Source organism: Phyllobates terribilis, unplaced genomic scaffold (assembly GCF_046119375.1).
Source record: "Phyllobates terribilis strain yellow unplaced genomic scaffold, ASM4611937v1 Scaffold_12__6_contigs__length_324123572, whole genome shotgun sequence".
Lineage (NCBI taxonomy): Eukaryota > Metazoa > Chordata > Amphibia > Anura > Dendrobatidae > Phyllobates > Phyllobates terribilis.
The window spans coordinates 52,178,083-52,195,094 of NW_027362772.1; positions in this window are offsets into that span (position 1 = coordinate 52,178,083).

The window sequence follows — 17,012 nt, forward strand, 5'->3', positions numbered from 1 at the left end:
ACCAGCCTCAGTGGTCTGCCCTGTAGCGGCGGTTCACTCTGACCGCAATCCACGGGTGGCGTAGTCGGACATTTAAACATGAAAACCACATAAATAGTTCCGCCACTGGTTTGACCGCCCTGAGCCACGGAACTGGGTCGCCGCCACGAAGACTACAACCACCAGCATCCACCAAAAAGGGTCCGGCTCCGGGTGTCCCAAGGCCCAAGGGGTGCGTCAGAACATTTTCATCACCTTTCACAATCACCAATGGGACAAGGCAGTGATGTCCTCTGTCCCCTCTCTTATACATCCTAGTGACGGAGCACCTGCTCTCATCAATTCGCCATAACCCCAATATTAGGTGGATTGAGGTGGGAGGCACCGAGTACAAGTGCTCTCTATTTGCTGATGATGTCCTAGTATATATCACTCAATCACATATATCCATCCATGCTGTTATGGCTGAAATAGATCACTTTGTTACATGGTAAAATTTTAAAATCAATGCAGCGAAGTCTGAGGCCCTCGATGTCTCCCTCCCCAAATCCATATAGGATTCCATCCAGTCCAACTTTCCCTTTGCCTGGCCCTCACAGGGTATCAAATACTTAGGAATTCCTATTCATAGAGACCTCTCCCATCTATGTTATATTAATTTTGGGCCCTTTATTGAACAACTCCATACAGACCACGGTTGGCAAGTTAGAACTGTAAGATTCACTACGTGAACCACAGGTGTTTTGTGGAAAAGCACATGTACACTGCGTTCCAAATTATTATACAAAAAGTGTTTAGGAGTGATAAGGGAAGAATTTGTTTGTTTGTCAGTTAAACTCATTGATGGTGATGTGTGTCAGGGCTCTTTATATCACTGTAAGCAATTGCAGACACCTGTGCTAATTAGTTTGGCAGGTGTGTCCAATGAAAGGCAAGACTACTTAAGAAGGCTCTCTCACATTATTAAGCAGCCTACATTTTCTGCCAAAATGGGAAAGAAAAAGGATGTGTCGGCTGCTGAGAAGCAACAAATTGTGGAGTGTTTAGGTCAAGGCATGACTACAATCAACATTGTGCGATGATCAGGATGAAGTGTCCTGGCAATCAAGAAGTATGTAGCTGATTCACAGTACACACGTGGGCGTGCTGATAAGGGCAAATTGAGGACTCTTTCCTTCAGGCAATTACGTCAGGTTGAAAGAGCAGCGGCAAAAAAGCCTTGTCATAGCAGCAGACAAGTTTTTGAAGCTGCTTGTGCCTCCAACGTCCCCCGAACAACAAGATGCAGGGTCCTTCAGAGGTTTGCAGCTGTGCATGCGCCATCCTGTCGACCTCCTCTATCCACTTCACACAAGCAGAAACGGCTCCAGTGGGCCAAACATTACATGAAGACTGATTTCAAAACTGTTTTGCTCACGGATGAGTGCCGTGCAGCGCTCGATGGTCCAGATGGATGGAGTGGAGGATGGCTGGTTGATGGACACCCCACGCAAACACGGCTACAGCGCCAACAAGGAGGAGGTGGAGTAATGTTTTGGGCTGGAATCATGGGGAGAGAGATTGTCGGCCCCTTTAGGATCCCTGAAGGCGCTAAAGATGAACTCCATAATGTATGTGGATTTTCTCAAACAGCACTTCCTGCCATGGTTCAAGAAGAAGAACCGTGTATTTCACAGCAAGATCATTTTTCTGCATGATAATGCACCATCTCATGCTGCACATAAAACATCTGCATCTCTGGCTGATATGGGCATAAAAGGGGACAAACTTATGGTGTGACCCCCATGCTCCCCTGACCTCTACCCCATTCAGAACCTTTGGAGCATCATTTAAAGGAGTGTCTATGATGGCGGGAGGCAGTTCACATCTAAGCAACAGCTCTGGGAGGGTATTCTGTCCTCATGCAAAACAATTGAAGCAGAAACCATCCAAAACCTGACAAATTCAATGGACGAGAGAGTTCAGAAGCTCCTTTCGAACAAGGGGTCCTATGTGAAAATGTAACATCACCTAGAATAAAGTTTTGAGTTGAAAACTGTTTGATTTCAGTTTCTAACAACCTGCTAATGCTTATAATTTCAAAAATGACCATTTTTTTGGTCTTTATTAAAATGAAAAGGTTGATCAAAAAGTTTGGGGGATCTAAGAGTGTGGCAACCCAGTAGTCATGATTACTTCGAATTCTGACAATATGAGGGTCATGCTGCAGGTAGTGCAGCAAGAAGGCACTTATGTGCCTTGCGCATCTCGGAGCCCCAAAATTATTTTCCGGGCTAGATGCAGCTAAAAATTATTTTTAATTTTAAATCTGGTGAAGCTTTAGTATAGATGGCCTAATAGGATCAGTGCTGCACACTGCTACAAAGCCCAAATTATTTTCCAGTCAAGATACAGATAAACATGATTAGTTATTTGAAAGCTTAAAACGGTTGGTAGGGTGATTTTAACCAATCATCAAGCTTTTACTCTCCCCAGGATGACACAGGGGTAGAAAAGTCATTTCGGATCCATGATTTGTTCATCTTTATGAACGTGAGTCTGTCTACATTATCAGTGGAGAACCGCGTGCGCTTATCTGTCAGCACACCACCAGCAGCGCTGAACACACGTTCAGACAGAACGCTGGCTGCGGGGCATGACAAGATCTCCAAGGCGTAAGTGGCTAGCTCCGGCCATTTATCCAGATTGGAAGGCCAAAAAGAGCAAGGGTCCAGTGACACAGTCGTGGCTTCAATGTTTACTTGGAGATACTCCTGTACCATCGTCTCTAGGCGTTGACTATGTGTCAGACTTCTTGTCTCCTGTGGCCTTGCAAAGGATGGGCTAAAAAAGTGGTGAAATGATTCCGCAAAATTGATGTTACCAGCAGATACTGTGGTTCTGTCACGGTTTGAGTGCTGAACACTTGACGGTCCCACGGTTGGCAAGTTGGAACTGTGAGATTCACTACGTGCACCACTGGTATTTTGTGGAAAAGCACATGTAAGATTCTGCAACAGTCTCTGCTGATACTCCTGCATGCGTGCATCCCTTTCTATGGCAGGAATAATTTCTGCAAATTTACTTTTGTACCGGGGATCTAACAGTGTGGCAACCCAGTAGTCAGGATTATTTCTAATTCTCACAATTCGAGGGTCATGTTGCAGGTAGTGCAGCAAGAAGGCACTCATGTGTGTTGCGCATCCAGGAGCACCAAGTCCCTGTTGTGTTGGTGGCGAGGTAACAATCATGCTTCCTTCCTCTGTCCTCTCCCCCCAACCTCGCACAACAGAAATGTGATCAAGGTCTCCCTCATCTGATGAGTCTTCCATCAGTTCGTCCTCCACTTCTTCCTGGGCTCCTGCACCTTCCTCACTAGTTTGGCTGCTACCATGCGCCCTGGTAAAACCATCTCCCCCACCCTCACATGCCTGCCGCCTTGGTGCTGCCGACCGTCTGGACCTTGCAGATGTTAGCCCTTCCGCATACAACTCCTTCCCCTCTACTTCCTCCACCTCCTCTTGTGCCACCACCTGACTCCGAATTCTGTTTAACATGTGCTCCAGCATGTAAATCACCGGAATAGTCATGCTGATAATGGCATCGTCAGCACTAAACATCTTCGTCGCCATTTCAAAACTGTGCAGAAGGGTGCATAGGTCCCTGATCTGAGACCACTCCTCCAGCGTGATTTGCCCCACCTCTGAATCTCGTTGGCCCAGGCTATACGTCAGAACGTATTGCACCAGGGCTTGTCGGTGCTGCCACAGTCGCTGCAACATGTGCAGAGTTGAATTCCACCGGGTAGGCACATCGCATTTTAGCCGGTGAAGTAGCAGGCCCAACGACTTCTGTAGAGATGTAAGTCGCTGAGCTGCGGGATGCGAACGGCGGAAGTGAGCACACAGCGACCGTGCCCTCTGCAGAAGGCCATCTAGTCTGGGATAGTGGGCTAAAAATTGCTGGACAACCAGGTTCAACACGTGAGCCATACAAGGCACGTGTGTGACATTGCCTCGGCGAAGGGCCGCACCCAGGTTTGCAGCATTGTCGCACACGGCCTTCCCTGGTTTCAGGTCCAGTGGAGACAACCATTCATGAAATTGGTTCTCCAGAGCTGACCACAACTCCTCAGCTGTGTGACTCACATTTCCCAGACATTTCAATGTAAAAACCGCCTGATGACGTTGAGCCCTACTGCCAGCATAGTAAGGAGGTGTGCAGGATCCCTTCTGCGCAGTTAGAAAGCTTGTGGCATGACCAGACAGGCTTTGGGTGCAGGTGGAAGACCGAGAGGAGGTTGAGGAGGCAGAAGCAGTGGAGGAACTTTGACATAAAGAGGATTGACGCACAACTCGTGGGGACGGCAAGACTTGGACAGCAGCCCCTTGTCCTGCTGTCACCATAGTTACCCAGTGCCCAGTCAGCGACATGTAACGCCCCTGTCCATGCCTACTCGTCCAAGTGTCTGTGGTGAAATGTACCCTGTCACACACAGAGTTTCTCAAAGAAGCGGTGATGTTGTGTGCGACATGCTGGTGGAGCGCAGGCACACCTTTCTTTGAGAAGTAGTGCCGACTGGGCATCTGGTACTGGGGCACTGCGACGGACATAAGGTCTCGAAAATCCTCTGTGTCCACCAGGCGGAAAGGCAGCATTTCTGTAGCCAAGAGCTTGCAGATGGTGAAATTCAACCTCTTAGCTTTCTCATGGCTAGGAGGAAATGGTCTTTTACTTGTCCACATCTGAGGGACCGAGGGCTGGCTATTGTGCTTAGACGGGGTTGATAAGGGTGTCCCCGGCAAACTGCCGGTCTGTGAGGAAGATGCAGGCGGACATGTTAGGTTGCCTTGATCCAAAGGTGGTGCTATCGATGTCGGACAGCGCTCAACACCAGCTGGTGTTACCACCTCCAAAGAAAATGATGACCTGCCAATCACGCTGGCTGTTGCGGGTAAAGAGGTGGCAGGTCTGCGCCCCAAAACAGGTGTGACTGCTGTCCCCCCAGTCACAGAGGATGAAGAGGCCGCGGATGCACAAGATATGGCAGACGGTGATTGGCCCGGCCGGCTAGGCCGCATTGTAGCACACTGAGCTTCCCACTGCAACTTATGCTTCATGTCCATGTGCCGGTTCATGCATGAAGTACTCAAACTATGTATTTTTTGGCCTCTACTTAGCTTTTGCTGACAAATGTTACAGATAACACGAGTTGGGTCATCTTTATCGATCTGAAAAAATGCCCAGGCTATGCAAGGCTTAGCACCCATGCGACCTGAAGAGCCACCACGACTTGTGGTGTGAGGCAGAGTTGTGTTTGAGGATGCAGTTGTTGACGTGCTTCCAGTACTACGTCTCTGTCCAGGAAGGCGCAACCTGACCTCGTCGTCACTAGCATCTTCCTCCACCTCCTCTGCTGACCTCATCTCTTGGCTGACTGTGGGTTGACAGTAAGTGGGATCTCCGACCTCATCATCATCACCCTGTGCGTTATCACACCCGTCGTCCTCAGAGCCAACCTGTTCCTGCCCTGACAAAAAACTAAAGTTGTCGCTCCAATCAGGTATTTGAGTCTTATCATCGTCTTCCTCATTGTCTCCACCAACAGGAGTTACAGTTTGGGAATGAGGGTCTACATTATGGTCAGAACCTTCTGCGTCTGGTCCTGGATCCGACTCATAAAGATTCTGGGCATCAGTGCAGATCATTTCCTCGTCTGGATTCACAGAAGCGCTGGAGTCGACCTCTGATTCCCAGGCTATAGTATGAGTAAACAGCTCTGCAGACTCAACCATCTGTTCTACCTCACACTCAGACGGGCAGCTGGAGATTTGGGAGCTGTGAGGAAGCAAGTGCGATTTGGGTGACACCTTTGAGGACTGGAGTATTTGTGATGTTGAAGTTGATGTGGAGGAGAGCCCACTTAAAGGAGCACTTGATATCCGTTGAAGCACCTGCTGTTTTTGTGCCTCATCTGGAATTTGTAGCGATTGGCGTGGCCGTAAGAAAGGGATCTTATCACATTGTCCGCTAAAAGAAGTAGACATTTTAGTTTGGCTGGAAGATGGTCTTTCTTCTGCACCTACCCCACGGACACAACCTTTTTTCCCCTTCCCAACACGCCTATTCCCCTTTCCACCAGCAGCAGGCCTTTTTCCACTCATTTTGGTGGTTAACTAATTCACAACTCTGGAGTTGTTTGCACAAAAAAACAATGGATGGTAACCGAGCAGAGCTGAGTGGCCAAACTGTGGTATTAGGCCAAAACTATTGGCTGGGTTAGATGCAGAAAAAAATTATTTTTAATGTGCAACCTGATGGAGGTCAGTATAGATGGACTAATAGACCAAGTCCCACACACCGCTAGAAGCCCAAATATTTTTTCAGAGCTAGATGCAGAAATTTTTTTTATTCAATTTGCAACCTGATGGAGGTCAGTATAGATGGACTAATAGACCAAGTCCCACACACTGCTAGAAGCCCAAATATTTTTTCAGAGCTAGATGCAGAAAAAAATTATTTTTAATTTGCAACCTGATGGAGGTCAGTATAGATGGACTAATAGACCAAGTCCCACACACTGCTAGAAGCCCAAATATTTTTTCAGAGCTAGATGCAGAAAAAAATTATTTTTAATTTGCAACCTGATGGAGGTCAGTATAGATGGACTAATAGACCAAGTCCCACACACCGCTAGAAGCCCAAATATTTTTTCAGAGCTAGATGCAGAAAAAAATTATTTTTACTTTGCAACCTGATGTAGGTGAGTATAGATGGACTAATAGACCAAGTCCCACACACTGCTAGAAGCCCAAATATTTTTTCAGAGCTAGATGCAGAAAAAAATTATTTTTAATTTGCAACCTGATGGAGGTCAGTATAGATGGACTAATAGACCCAGTCCCACACACCGCTAGAAGCCCAAATATTTTTTCAGAGCTAGATGCAGAAAAAAATTATTTTTAATTTGCAACCTGATGTAGGTCAGTATAGATGGACTAATAGACCAAGTCCCACACACTGCTAGAAGCCCAAATATTTTTTCAGAGCTAGATGCAGAAAAAAATTATTTTTAATTTGCAACCTGATGGAGGTCAGTATAGATGGACTAATAGACCAAGTCCCACACACCGCTAGAAGCCCAAATATTTTTTCAGAGCTAGATGCAGAAAAAAATTATTTTTAATATGCAACCTGATGGAGGTCAGTATAGATGGACTAATAGACCAAGTCCCACACACCGCTAGAAGCCCAAATTTTTTTTCAGAGCTAGATGCAGAAAAAAATTATTTTTAATTTGCAACCTGATGGAGGTCAGTATAGATGGACTAATAGACCAAGTCCCACACACTGCTAGAAGCCCAAATATTTTTTCAGAGCTAGATGCAGAAAAAAATTATTTTTAATTTGCAACCTGATGGAGGTCAGTATAGATGGACTAATAGACCAAGTCCCACACACTGCTAGAAGCCCAAATATTTTTTCAGAGCTAGATGCAGAAATAAATTATTTTTAATTTGCAACCTGATGGAGGTCAGTATAGATGGACTAATAGACCAAGTCCCACACACCGCTAGAAGCCCAAATATTTTTTCAGAGCTAGATGCAGAAAAAAATTATTTTTAATTTGCAACCTGATGGAGGTCAGTATAGATGGACTAATAGACCAAGTCCCACACACCGCTAGAAGCCCAAATATTTTTTCAGAGCTAGATGCAGAAAAAAATTATTTTTAATTTGCAACCTGATGTAGGTCAGTATAGATGGACTAATAGACCAAGTCCCACACACTGCTAGAAGCCCAAATATTTTTTCAGAGGTAGATGCAGAAAAAAATTATTTTTAATTTGCAACCTGATGGAGGTCAGTATAGATGGACTAATAGACCAAGTCCCACACACCGCTAGAAGCCCAAATATTTTTTCAGAGCTAGATGCAGAAAAAAATTATATTCAGTTTGCAACCTGATGGAGGTCAGTATAGATGGACTAATAGAATGATGCTATGCCCAAAAGATTTTACTTCACTAGGTGCAGTAAAAAAATTGGTATTCTATACACAGGTGTTATATCTTGCAACACAGATAGGCTACTCCACTGACTAACACACTCTGCAATAGGCCAAAAAGGATTAGCTTTGCTAGATTCAGCCAAATGCTGTGAAAAAAACTTGCACAGCACTGGCACAGACCTGCCTGGCAAAAACTGATAGGAACTCATGTAACCTAGTCCTGAAAAGGACTCCAATTACAATTAGTCTTTACTCCCACAACCTATCTATTTAAGAGCACAGACCTCCCTGATAAAAGACGTAGGAAATGCTGTAACCTAGTCCTTAAAAGGACTGCAATCACAACTATTCCCTACTCCCAAGCTATCTGTATATTTGTGCGAAAATTGGCTTGAAATTAACAAGGTATAGCACACACAGCAACAGCGGTGCCGTCTAACACGCAGCTGCAGCAGTGAGAAAATGGTGGCGACGGGGAAAATGGCTTGGTCTTATAGGGCAAGGACATGTGACATACACTGCCAATCACACATGCCCTTGCTTGTGTGAAAAAAAGCACTTCGCTCCGTGTGTGCGCTGCTGATAGGCTGACAGATTGCACCTCCCCACTGCAAATGCGGGAAAGAGAAAAAAAAATGGAGATCTTCATTGTTCCTGCAGAGATCCATCCCCTGCCCCTCCCCCCGCCCCGCTGTACACTCAAACTGCATATTAACATTAATTTTCATCATTAGTGAGAAAAAATCCAGTTATGAATTTGGTGCACGAACAGTTATCGAACATAACCTCGAACAGCCGAATTTTTCTCAAATTGTTCGTGTTCGCCGACCGGCTCGACCACCGCCCAAAACAGCTCGAATTTGAGATTGGCGAACAGTTCGAGTAGAACAACGCTCATCTCTAGTGACAAACCGCACAAAGCTGAAGAGTTGTGGACAGCTCTGAAAGAGCAGGCAGATCTGTGGCTGAAACAGCTGACCTTACAGTCAGGCATGGTCATGACGTGCCCCCTGGGCCGTGGGGTACTCGATAGCCGGGCCGGTCATTGCTAGGGGAGATATCACAGTGGCGGTGACCCTGTCCGTGACCAAGGGTGGTCAATAAAAGGGGAATTTGGGAAAGGGGATTATAGTTTTCATGAAATGTTTGTGACGCCACCTGTGGTATACAGCTATAAGGAGCCGCCGCTGTAGAGCAGGTCCTCTGGAGCTGATGTTAATGCAGCAGAGTTGGTTCAGCTCTCGACAGGTAGCGCTAAGCTCCAGGGCAGTGCGGTGATGGTAGATGATGAAGTAACTGTGGTTGATCAGTGATGCGCTCCCTTGCAGATCACAAAACTGAGCTTCAGGCTGACTTCTCTCCATCTTGTCTGCCGGGTGCGGTCTGTCTAGCCTGCTGGAGACTCCGCCCTGTCTCCAAGGTTTCTTCTCTCCTCTCCCCTTTCTGGGGCGGTCCCATGGCTGCTTGCTGTCAGCCACACCCGGAGGCGGTTTCCCCAGACCGATGGACAGCTCCAGGTATATGGCCACAGGCATATGGGGCGGGTTGCGCTTTTGTCGCCATTCTGGGACCCGGCCCTTGATGGGAGGTTCCTTGTTGTTCTTGATAACGCACATAATGGCACCCGTTCTTCTGGGGCAGGCGCCACATTCAGTATAGAACACAGTCTCTAGGCGCACAATACCCAGTAATAATGGGTGGGTTCATATCCTGTTTGTGACGCCAAGTATGACTCGCCCCCTGGGCCGTGGGGTACTCGGTATCCGGGCCAGTCGCTGCTAGGGGAGATGTCACAGTGGCGGTGACCCGGTCTATGACCCAGGGCGGTCAATAAAAGGGGATTATAGTTTTTATGAAATGTTCGTGACACCACCTGTGGTATGCAGCTATATAGAGCCGCCGCTGTGGAGCAGGTCCTCTGGAGCTCATGTTAATGCAGCAGAGTTGGTTCAGCTCTCCACAGGTAGAGCTAAGCTCCAGGGCGGTGCAGTGATGGTAGTTGATGAAGTAACTGTGGTTGTGCAGTGTGGTGCAGGGGATGATGGCGCAGCAATGATTCACAGAGACAGTGGGGTGCAGTCTTCAGGGTTTTTACTCACGATTCTCACATTGCTCCTGGTTACAACTGCAGTTCATAACTAGTGTTGAGCCACCCCCGTAGTGTTCGGGTTCGGTTCGGTTCGTCGAACACCGGGATGTTCGAGGAACTGTTCGTCAAACTGTTCGTCGAACACCTTAGAACACCGTCGAACACCGTTAAAACCAATGGCAGGCAAACAAAAACACATAGAAACACATAGAAAACACCTGCAAAGGTGTCCAAAAGCTGACAAACTGCTCAGAAGACACTCTCTTTAAAAAAGCCGGCCGGCAAATTCAGCAGCGGCATACACCGGTACCCGACAATTTAGACAAGAAGGAATAGAGCATCACACATAGATTAGATAGATAGAAACATGTCAGTCACACATATAAGAAGCACAGTGACAGTGTTGCTTACTGTACTTGTCATTTAGTGTAAAGGATTTATCAAAAAAAAGAATAGTGTTTTCATGCAACGTCTCTTTAAAAAAGCCGGCCGGCAATTCAGCATCTGTACCCGACAATTTATAACAGACAGAATAGAGCTTCACACATAGATTAGATAGATAGAAACATGTCAGTCACATATATAATAAGTACAGTGATAGTGTTGCTTACTGTACTTGTCATTTAGTGTAAAGGATTTATTTAAAAAAATAATAGTGTTTTCATGCACTGTCTCTTTAAAAAAGCGGCCGGCAATTCAGCAGCGGTACCTGACAATTTAGAACAGAAAGATAGAGCATCACACATAGATTAGATAGATAGAAACATGTCAGTCACATATATATGAAGTACAGTGATAGTGTTGGTTACTGTACTTGTCATTTAGTATTAAAATAAAGGATTTATTATTAAAAAAATTGGCGTGGGGTTCCCCTTAATTTTAGGCTCTAGCGGAGGTTAAGCAGACGGCTGGGGCAGATGTTTGAAGCCTGGGAAGGGGGTAATACCCACGGAGCTTCCCAGGCTACTAATATCAGCCCCCAGCTGAATACATAGCCTTTACTAGCTATTAAAATGGGGGACCCCCCAAAAAAAATGACGTGGGGTCCCCCCTAATTTAATAGCTAGCAAAGGCTAGGCAGACAGCTGGGGGCTGATATTAATAGCCCAGGAAGGGAGCCATGAATATTGGCCCCCTCCCAGGCTAGAAACACCAGCCGTCAGCCGCCCCAGAAATGGCGCATTCATAGGATGCGCCAATTCTGGCACTTAGCCTCGCTCTTCCACGCTGCCCTGGTGCGGTGGCAGGGGGTAATAGGGTTGGGGTTGATGTCAGCTTATAATGCCAGCTGACATCAAGCCCAGGTTAGTAATGGAGAGGCGTCTATAAGACACCCCCATTACTAACCCCATAGTCAAAGTTAAAAAAAACACAAACACCCAGAATAAAGTCCTTTAATTGAAATAAAGACACAATCCTTTATTGTTCTAAATTAAACCATACTTACCATCACGCCCATTCCAGCTGAAGCCAACGATCTCCTGCAATAAAAGAAAAATAATAAAGCAACCTCATCCTTACCTTTCCATGGTTCCCACGACAGCTTCAGCTCTGCTACATCGAGATGACAGGCTGGACCGCAGCAGAACGCTGCCATCCAGCCTGTCATCCCGCAGACACTGAGAAGCGCAGGCTTGCTTGCACTGCTCAGCGTCTCTCTGTGACGACATCCAGATGAGCCGAGTTCATGTCCAATGAACTCGGCTCACCTCATGCACGTCACTGACAGCGTGGGAAAATTCTCACGCTGAAGCGCTGATTGCAGGAGAATTTTCCCACGCTGTCAGTGACGTGCAGGAGGTGAGCTGAGTTCATTGGACATGAGCTCACCTCATGCACATCACTGACAGCGTGGGAGAATTCTCCTGCACTCAGCACTTCAGCGTGAGAATTTTCCCACGCTGTCAGTGACGTGCATGAGGTGAGCCGAGTTCATTGGACATGACCTCGGCTCATCTGGATGCCGTCACAGCGAGACAGTGAGGAGCGCAAGCATGCCTGCGCTTCTCAGTGTCTGCGGGATGACAGACTGGATGGCAGCGTTCTGCTGCGGTCCAGCCAGTCATCTCGATGTAGCAGAGCTGAAGCTGTCGTGGGAACCATGGAAAGGTAAGGATGAGGTTGGTTTATTATTTTACTTTTATTGCAGGAGATCGTTGGCTTCAGCTGGAATGGGTGTGATGGTAAGTATGGTTTAATTTAGAACAATAAAGAATTGTGTCTTTATTTCAATTAAAGGACTTTATTCTGGGTGTTGTGTTTTTTTTAAATACTTTACTAGAAATTCATGGCGGTCATGTCTAATACTGGCGTGACCCCATGAATTTTGGGCTTGGGGCCAGCTGATAATACCAAGCTGGCCCTAACCCCTTTATTACCCAGTGAGCCACCGCACCAGGGCCCTGGATGAGTTGGGTACAGCGCCAGAAGATGGCGCTTCTATGAACGCGCCATTTTCCGGGGTGGCTGCGGACTGCAATTTGTAGCGGGGGGGGGCCCAGAAAGCTTGGGCCTCCCTGCGCTGCAGATTCCAGCCCCCAGCTGCCTAGTTGTACCTGGCTGGACACAAAAATAGGGCGAAGCCCCACGTACTTTTTTTTAAATTATTTCATGAAATTCATGAAATAATTAAGAAAAAAAGGCTTTCCCTATATTGTTGTGTCCGGCCAGGTACAAATAGGCAGCTGGTGGTTGGGGGCAGCCCGTTCCTGCCTGCTGTACCTGGCTGGACACAAATATAGTGCGAAGCCCCACTTCAATTTTTTTTAATTATTTCATGAAATTCATGAAATAATTAAGAAAAAAAGGGCTTCCCTATATTGTTGTGTCCGGCCAGGTACAAATAGGCAGCTGGTGGATGGGGGCAGCCCGTTCCTGCCTGCTGTACCTGGCTGGACACAAATATAGTGCGAAGCCCCACTTCAATTTTTTTTAATTATTTCATGAAATTCATGAAATAATTAAGAAAAAAAGGGCTTCCCTATATTGTTGTGTCCGGCCTTGTACAAATAGGCAGCTGGTGGATGGGGGCAGCCCGTTCGTGCCTGCTGTACCTGGCTGGACACAAATATAGTGCGAAGCCCCACTTCAATTTTTTTAAATTATTTCAGGAAATTCATGAAATAATTAAAAAAAAATTGACGTGGGGCTTCGCACTATATTTGTGTCCAGCCAGGTACAGCAGGCAGGAACGGGCTGCCCCCAACCACCAGCTGCCTATTTGTACCTGGCCGGACACAACAATATAGGGAAGCCCTTTTTTTCTTAATTATTTCATGAAATAATTTAAAGAAAATTGACGTGGGGCTTCGCCCTGTTTTTGTGTCCAGCCAGGTACAACTAGGCAGCTGGGGGCTGGAATCCGCAGCGCAGGGAGGCCCAAGCTTTCTGGGCCACCCCCGCTGCAAATTGCAGTCCGCAGCCACCCCGGAAAATGGCGCGTTCATAGAAGCGCCATCTTCTGGCGCTGTACCCAACTCATCCAGGGCCCTGATGCGGTGGCTCACTGGGTAATAAAGGGGTTAGGGCCAGCTTGGCATTATCAGCTGGCCCTAAGCCCGAAATTCATGGGGTCATGCCAATATTAGACATGACCACCATGAATTTCTAGTAAAGTATTTAAAAAAAACACAACACCCAGAAAAAAGTCCTTTAATTGAAATAAACACACAATTCTTTATTGTTCTAAATTAAACCATACTTACCATCACGCCCATTCCAGCTGAAGCCAACGATCTCCTGAAATAAAAGAAAAATAATAAAGCAACATCATCCTTACCTTTCCATGGTTCCCATGACAGCTTCAGCTCTGCTACATCGAGATGACAGGCTGGACCGCAGCAGAACGCTGCCATCCAGCCTGTCATCCCGCAGACACTGAGAAGCGCAGGCTTGCTTGCGCTCCACAGTGTCTCTCTGTGAGGGCATCCAGATGAGCCGAGTTAATGTCCAATGAACTCGGCTCACCTCATGCACGTCACTGACAGCGTGGGAAAATTCTCCTGCACTCAGCGCTTCAGCGTGGGAGAATTCTCACACTGAAGCGCTGAGTGCAGGAGAATTCTCCCACGCTGTCAGTGACGTGCAGGAGGTGAGCTGAGTTCATTGGACATGAGCTCACCTTATGCACGTCACTGACAGCGTGGGAAAATTCTCCTGCACTCAGCGCTTCAGCGGGAGAATTCTCACGCTGAAGCGCTGAGTGCAGGAGAATTCTCCCACGCTGTCAGTGACGTGCAGGAGGTGAGCTGAGTTCATTGGACATGAGCTCACCTTATGCACGTCACTGACAGCGTGGGAAAATTCTCCTGCACTCAGCGCTTCAGCGGGAGAATTCTCACGCTGAAGCGCTGAGTGCAGGAGAATTCTCCCACGCTGTCAGTGACGTGCAGGAGGTGAGCTGAGTTCATTGGACATGAGCTCACCTTATGCACGTCACTGACAGCGTGGGAGAATTCTCCTGCACTCACCGCTTCAGCTTGAGAATTTTCCCACGCTGTCAGTGACGTGCATGAGGTGAGATGAGTTCATTGGACATGAACTCGGCTCATCTGGATGTCGTCACAGAGAGACGCTGAGCAGCGCAAGCAAGCCTGCGCTTCTCAGTGTCTGCGGGATGAGAGGCTGGATGGCAGCGTTCTGCTGCGGTCCAGCCTGTCATCTCGATGTAGCAGAGCTGAAGCTGTCGTGGGAACCATGGAAAGGTAAGGATGAGGTTGCTTTATTATTTTTCTTTTATTGCAGGAGATCGTTGGCTTCAGCTGGAATGGGCGTGACGGTAAGTATGGTTTAATTTAGAACAATAAAGGATTGTGTCTTTATTTCAATTAAAGGACTTTATTCTGGGTGTTTGTGTTTTTTTTAACTTTGACTATGGGGTTAGTAATGGGGGTGTCTTATAGACGCCTCTCCATTACTAACCTGGGCTTGATGTCAGCTGGCATTATAAGCTGACATCAACCCCAACCCTATTACCCCCTGCCACCGCACCAGGGCAGCGTGGAAGAGCGAGGCTAAGTGCCAGAATTGGCGCATCCTATGAATGCGCCATTTCTGGGGCGGCTGACGGCTGGTGTTTCTAGCCTGGGAGGGGGCCAATATTCATGGCTCCCTTCCTGGGCTATTAATATCAGCCCCCAGCTGTCTGCCTAGCCTTTGCTAGCTATTAAATTAGGGGGGACCCCACGTCATTTTTTTGGGGGGGTCCCCCATTTTAATAGCTAGTAAAGGCTATGTATTCAGCTGGGGGCTGATATTAGTAGCCTGGGAAGCTCCGTGGGTATTACCCCCTTCCCAGGCTTCAAACATCTGCCCCAGCCGTCTGCTTAACCTCCGCTAGAGCCTAAAATTAAGGGGAACCCCACGCCAATTTTTTTAATAATAAATCCTTTATTTTAATACTAAATGACAAGTACAGTAACCAACACTATCACTGTACTTCATATATATGTGACTGACATGTTTCTATCTATCTAATCTATGTGTGAAGCTCTATTCTGTCTGTTATAAATTGTCGGGTACCGCTGCTGAATTGCCGGCCGGCTTTTTTAAAGAGACGGTGCCTGAAAACACTATTATTTTTTTTGATAAATCCTTTACGCTAAATGACAAGTACAGTAAGCAACACTGTCACTGTACTTCGTATATATGTGACTGACATGTTTCTATCTATCTAATCTATGTGTGATGCTCTATTCCTTCCATTCTAAATTGTCGGGTACCGCTGCTGAATTGCCGGCCGGCTTTTTTAAAGAGACGGTGCATGAAAACACTATTATTTTTTTTGATAAATCCTTTACGCTAAATGACAAGTACAGTAACCAGCACTTTCACTGTACTTCGTATATATGTGTCTGACATGTTTATATCTATCTAATCTATGTGTGAAGCTCTATTCTTTCGGTTCTAAATTGTCGGGTACAGGTGTATGCCGCTGCTGAATTGCCGGCTTTTCATGTTTCACTGTTGGCACTGTTCCCATCGATTTGGGCAATCACTGTAATGCCACAACCACCATGGCTGTGGCATTACAGTGAGTGGCAGACAATCCCTGCATGATTGGTGCTCTAAATAGCGCCAGACATGCAGGACACGCTTTTGGTGTACGAACAGTTATCGAACATAACCTCGAACAGCCGAATTTTTTGCAAATTGTTCGGGTTCGTCGAACAACTCGAACACCGCCCAAAACAGCTCGAATTTGAGATTGGCGAACAGTTCTAGTCGAACACCGCTCATCTCTATTCATAACCACCCATGTCGTCCAGTGTGTACTCAGGGAGGGGTTCAGCAAACCCTCAGGTAATTCAAGAGCACTTAGCGGGACCTCTTTCTGTGTGTGATCTTGGCGGGCAACCTGAAGTTCCCTGGATCTTGTGTGGCTACCTTTTTGGCGATTAATTGCGGCTGTGGCAACTACACCCTGAAAATGTAGAAACCTCCGGTTTCTAGTTGAATATTGCAATTCTCACTAGTTAGGGGCCAGTCCCCTTTGCAGCCTGATCCTTCCACTCCTGGTAGATTCGGGCGTACGGGTGGCCTCCAGCATGGCCCGTACCCTTAGAATCCTCTCTTTCCTTCTGGAGCCTTCCTTCCTGCTCCTCTCCTCTTCAGTCATACCTCCTGGGCCTCTCTCACTCAGGCCCGCTCCTCACTGAGCAGAACTCTTGCAGAGCTCCTGCTCCCACTCCTTCTCCTCAGAATAAGCCCTCACTTCCAAGATGGTTCCCCCTTTTATATCCTCCTTCTGTCTGTGCTCCCCTAAACTACGTCCTCCACCCACACCCACTACATAGTTCCACCCTCCAGCTAGGGACCAGGGACTGTGCTTTCCCTTAGGAGCAATCTCGCCTTGCACCTACTGAAGTGGAATGTGTTGGATGCAGGTGTTTGGGTCCCGGGCAGTACTCCATCCTTACCTGAGAGTGAGATACCACACCGCTGGGTGAGATGCAGT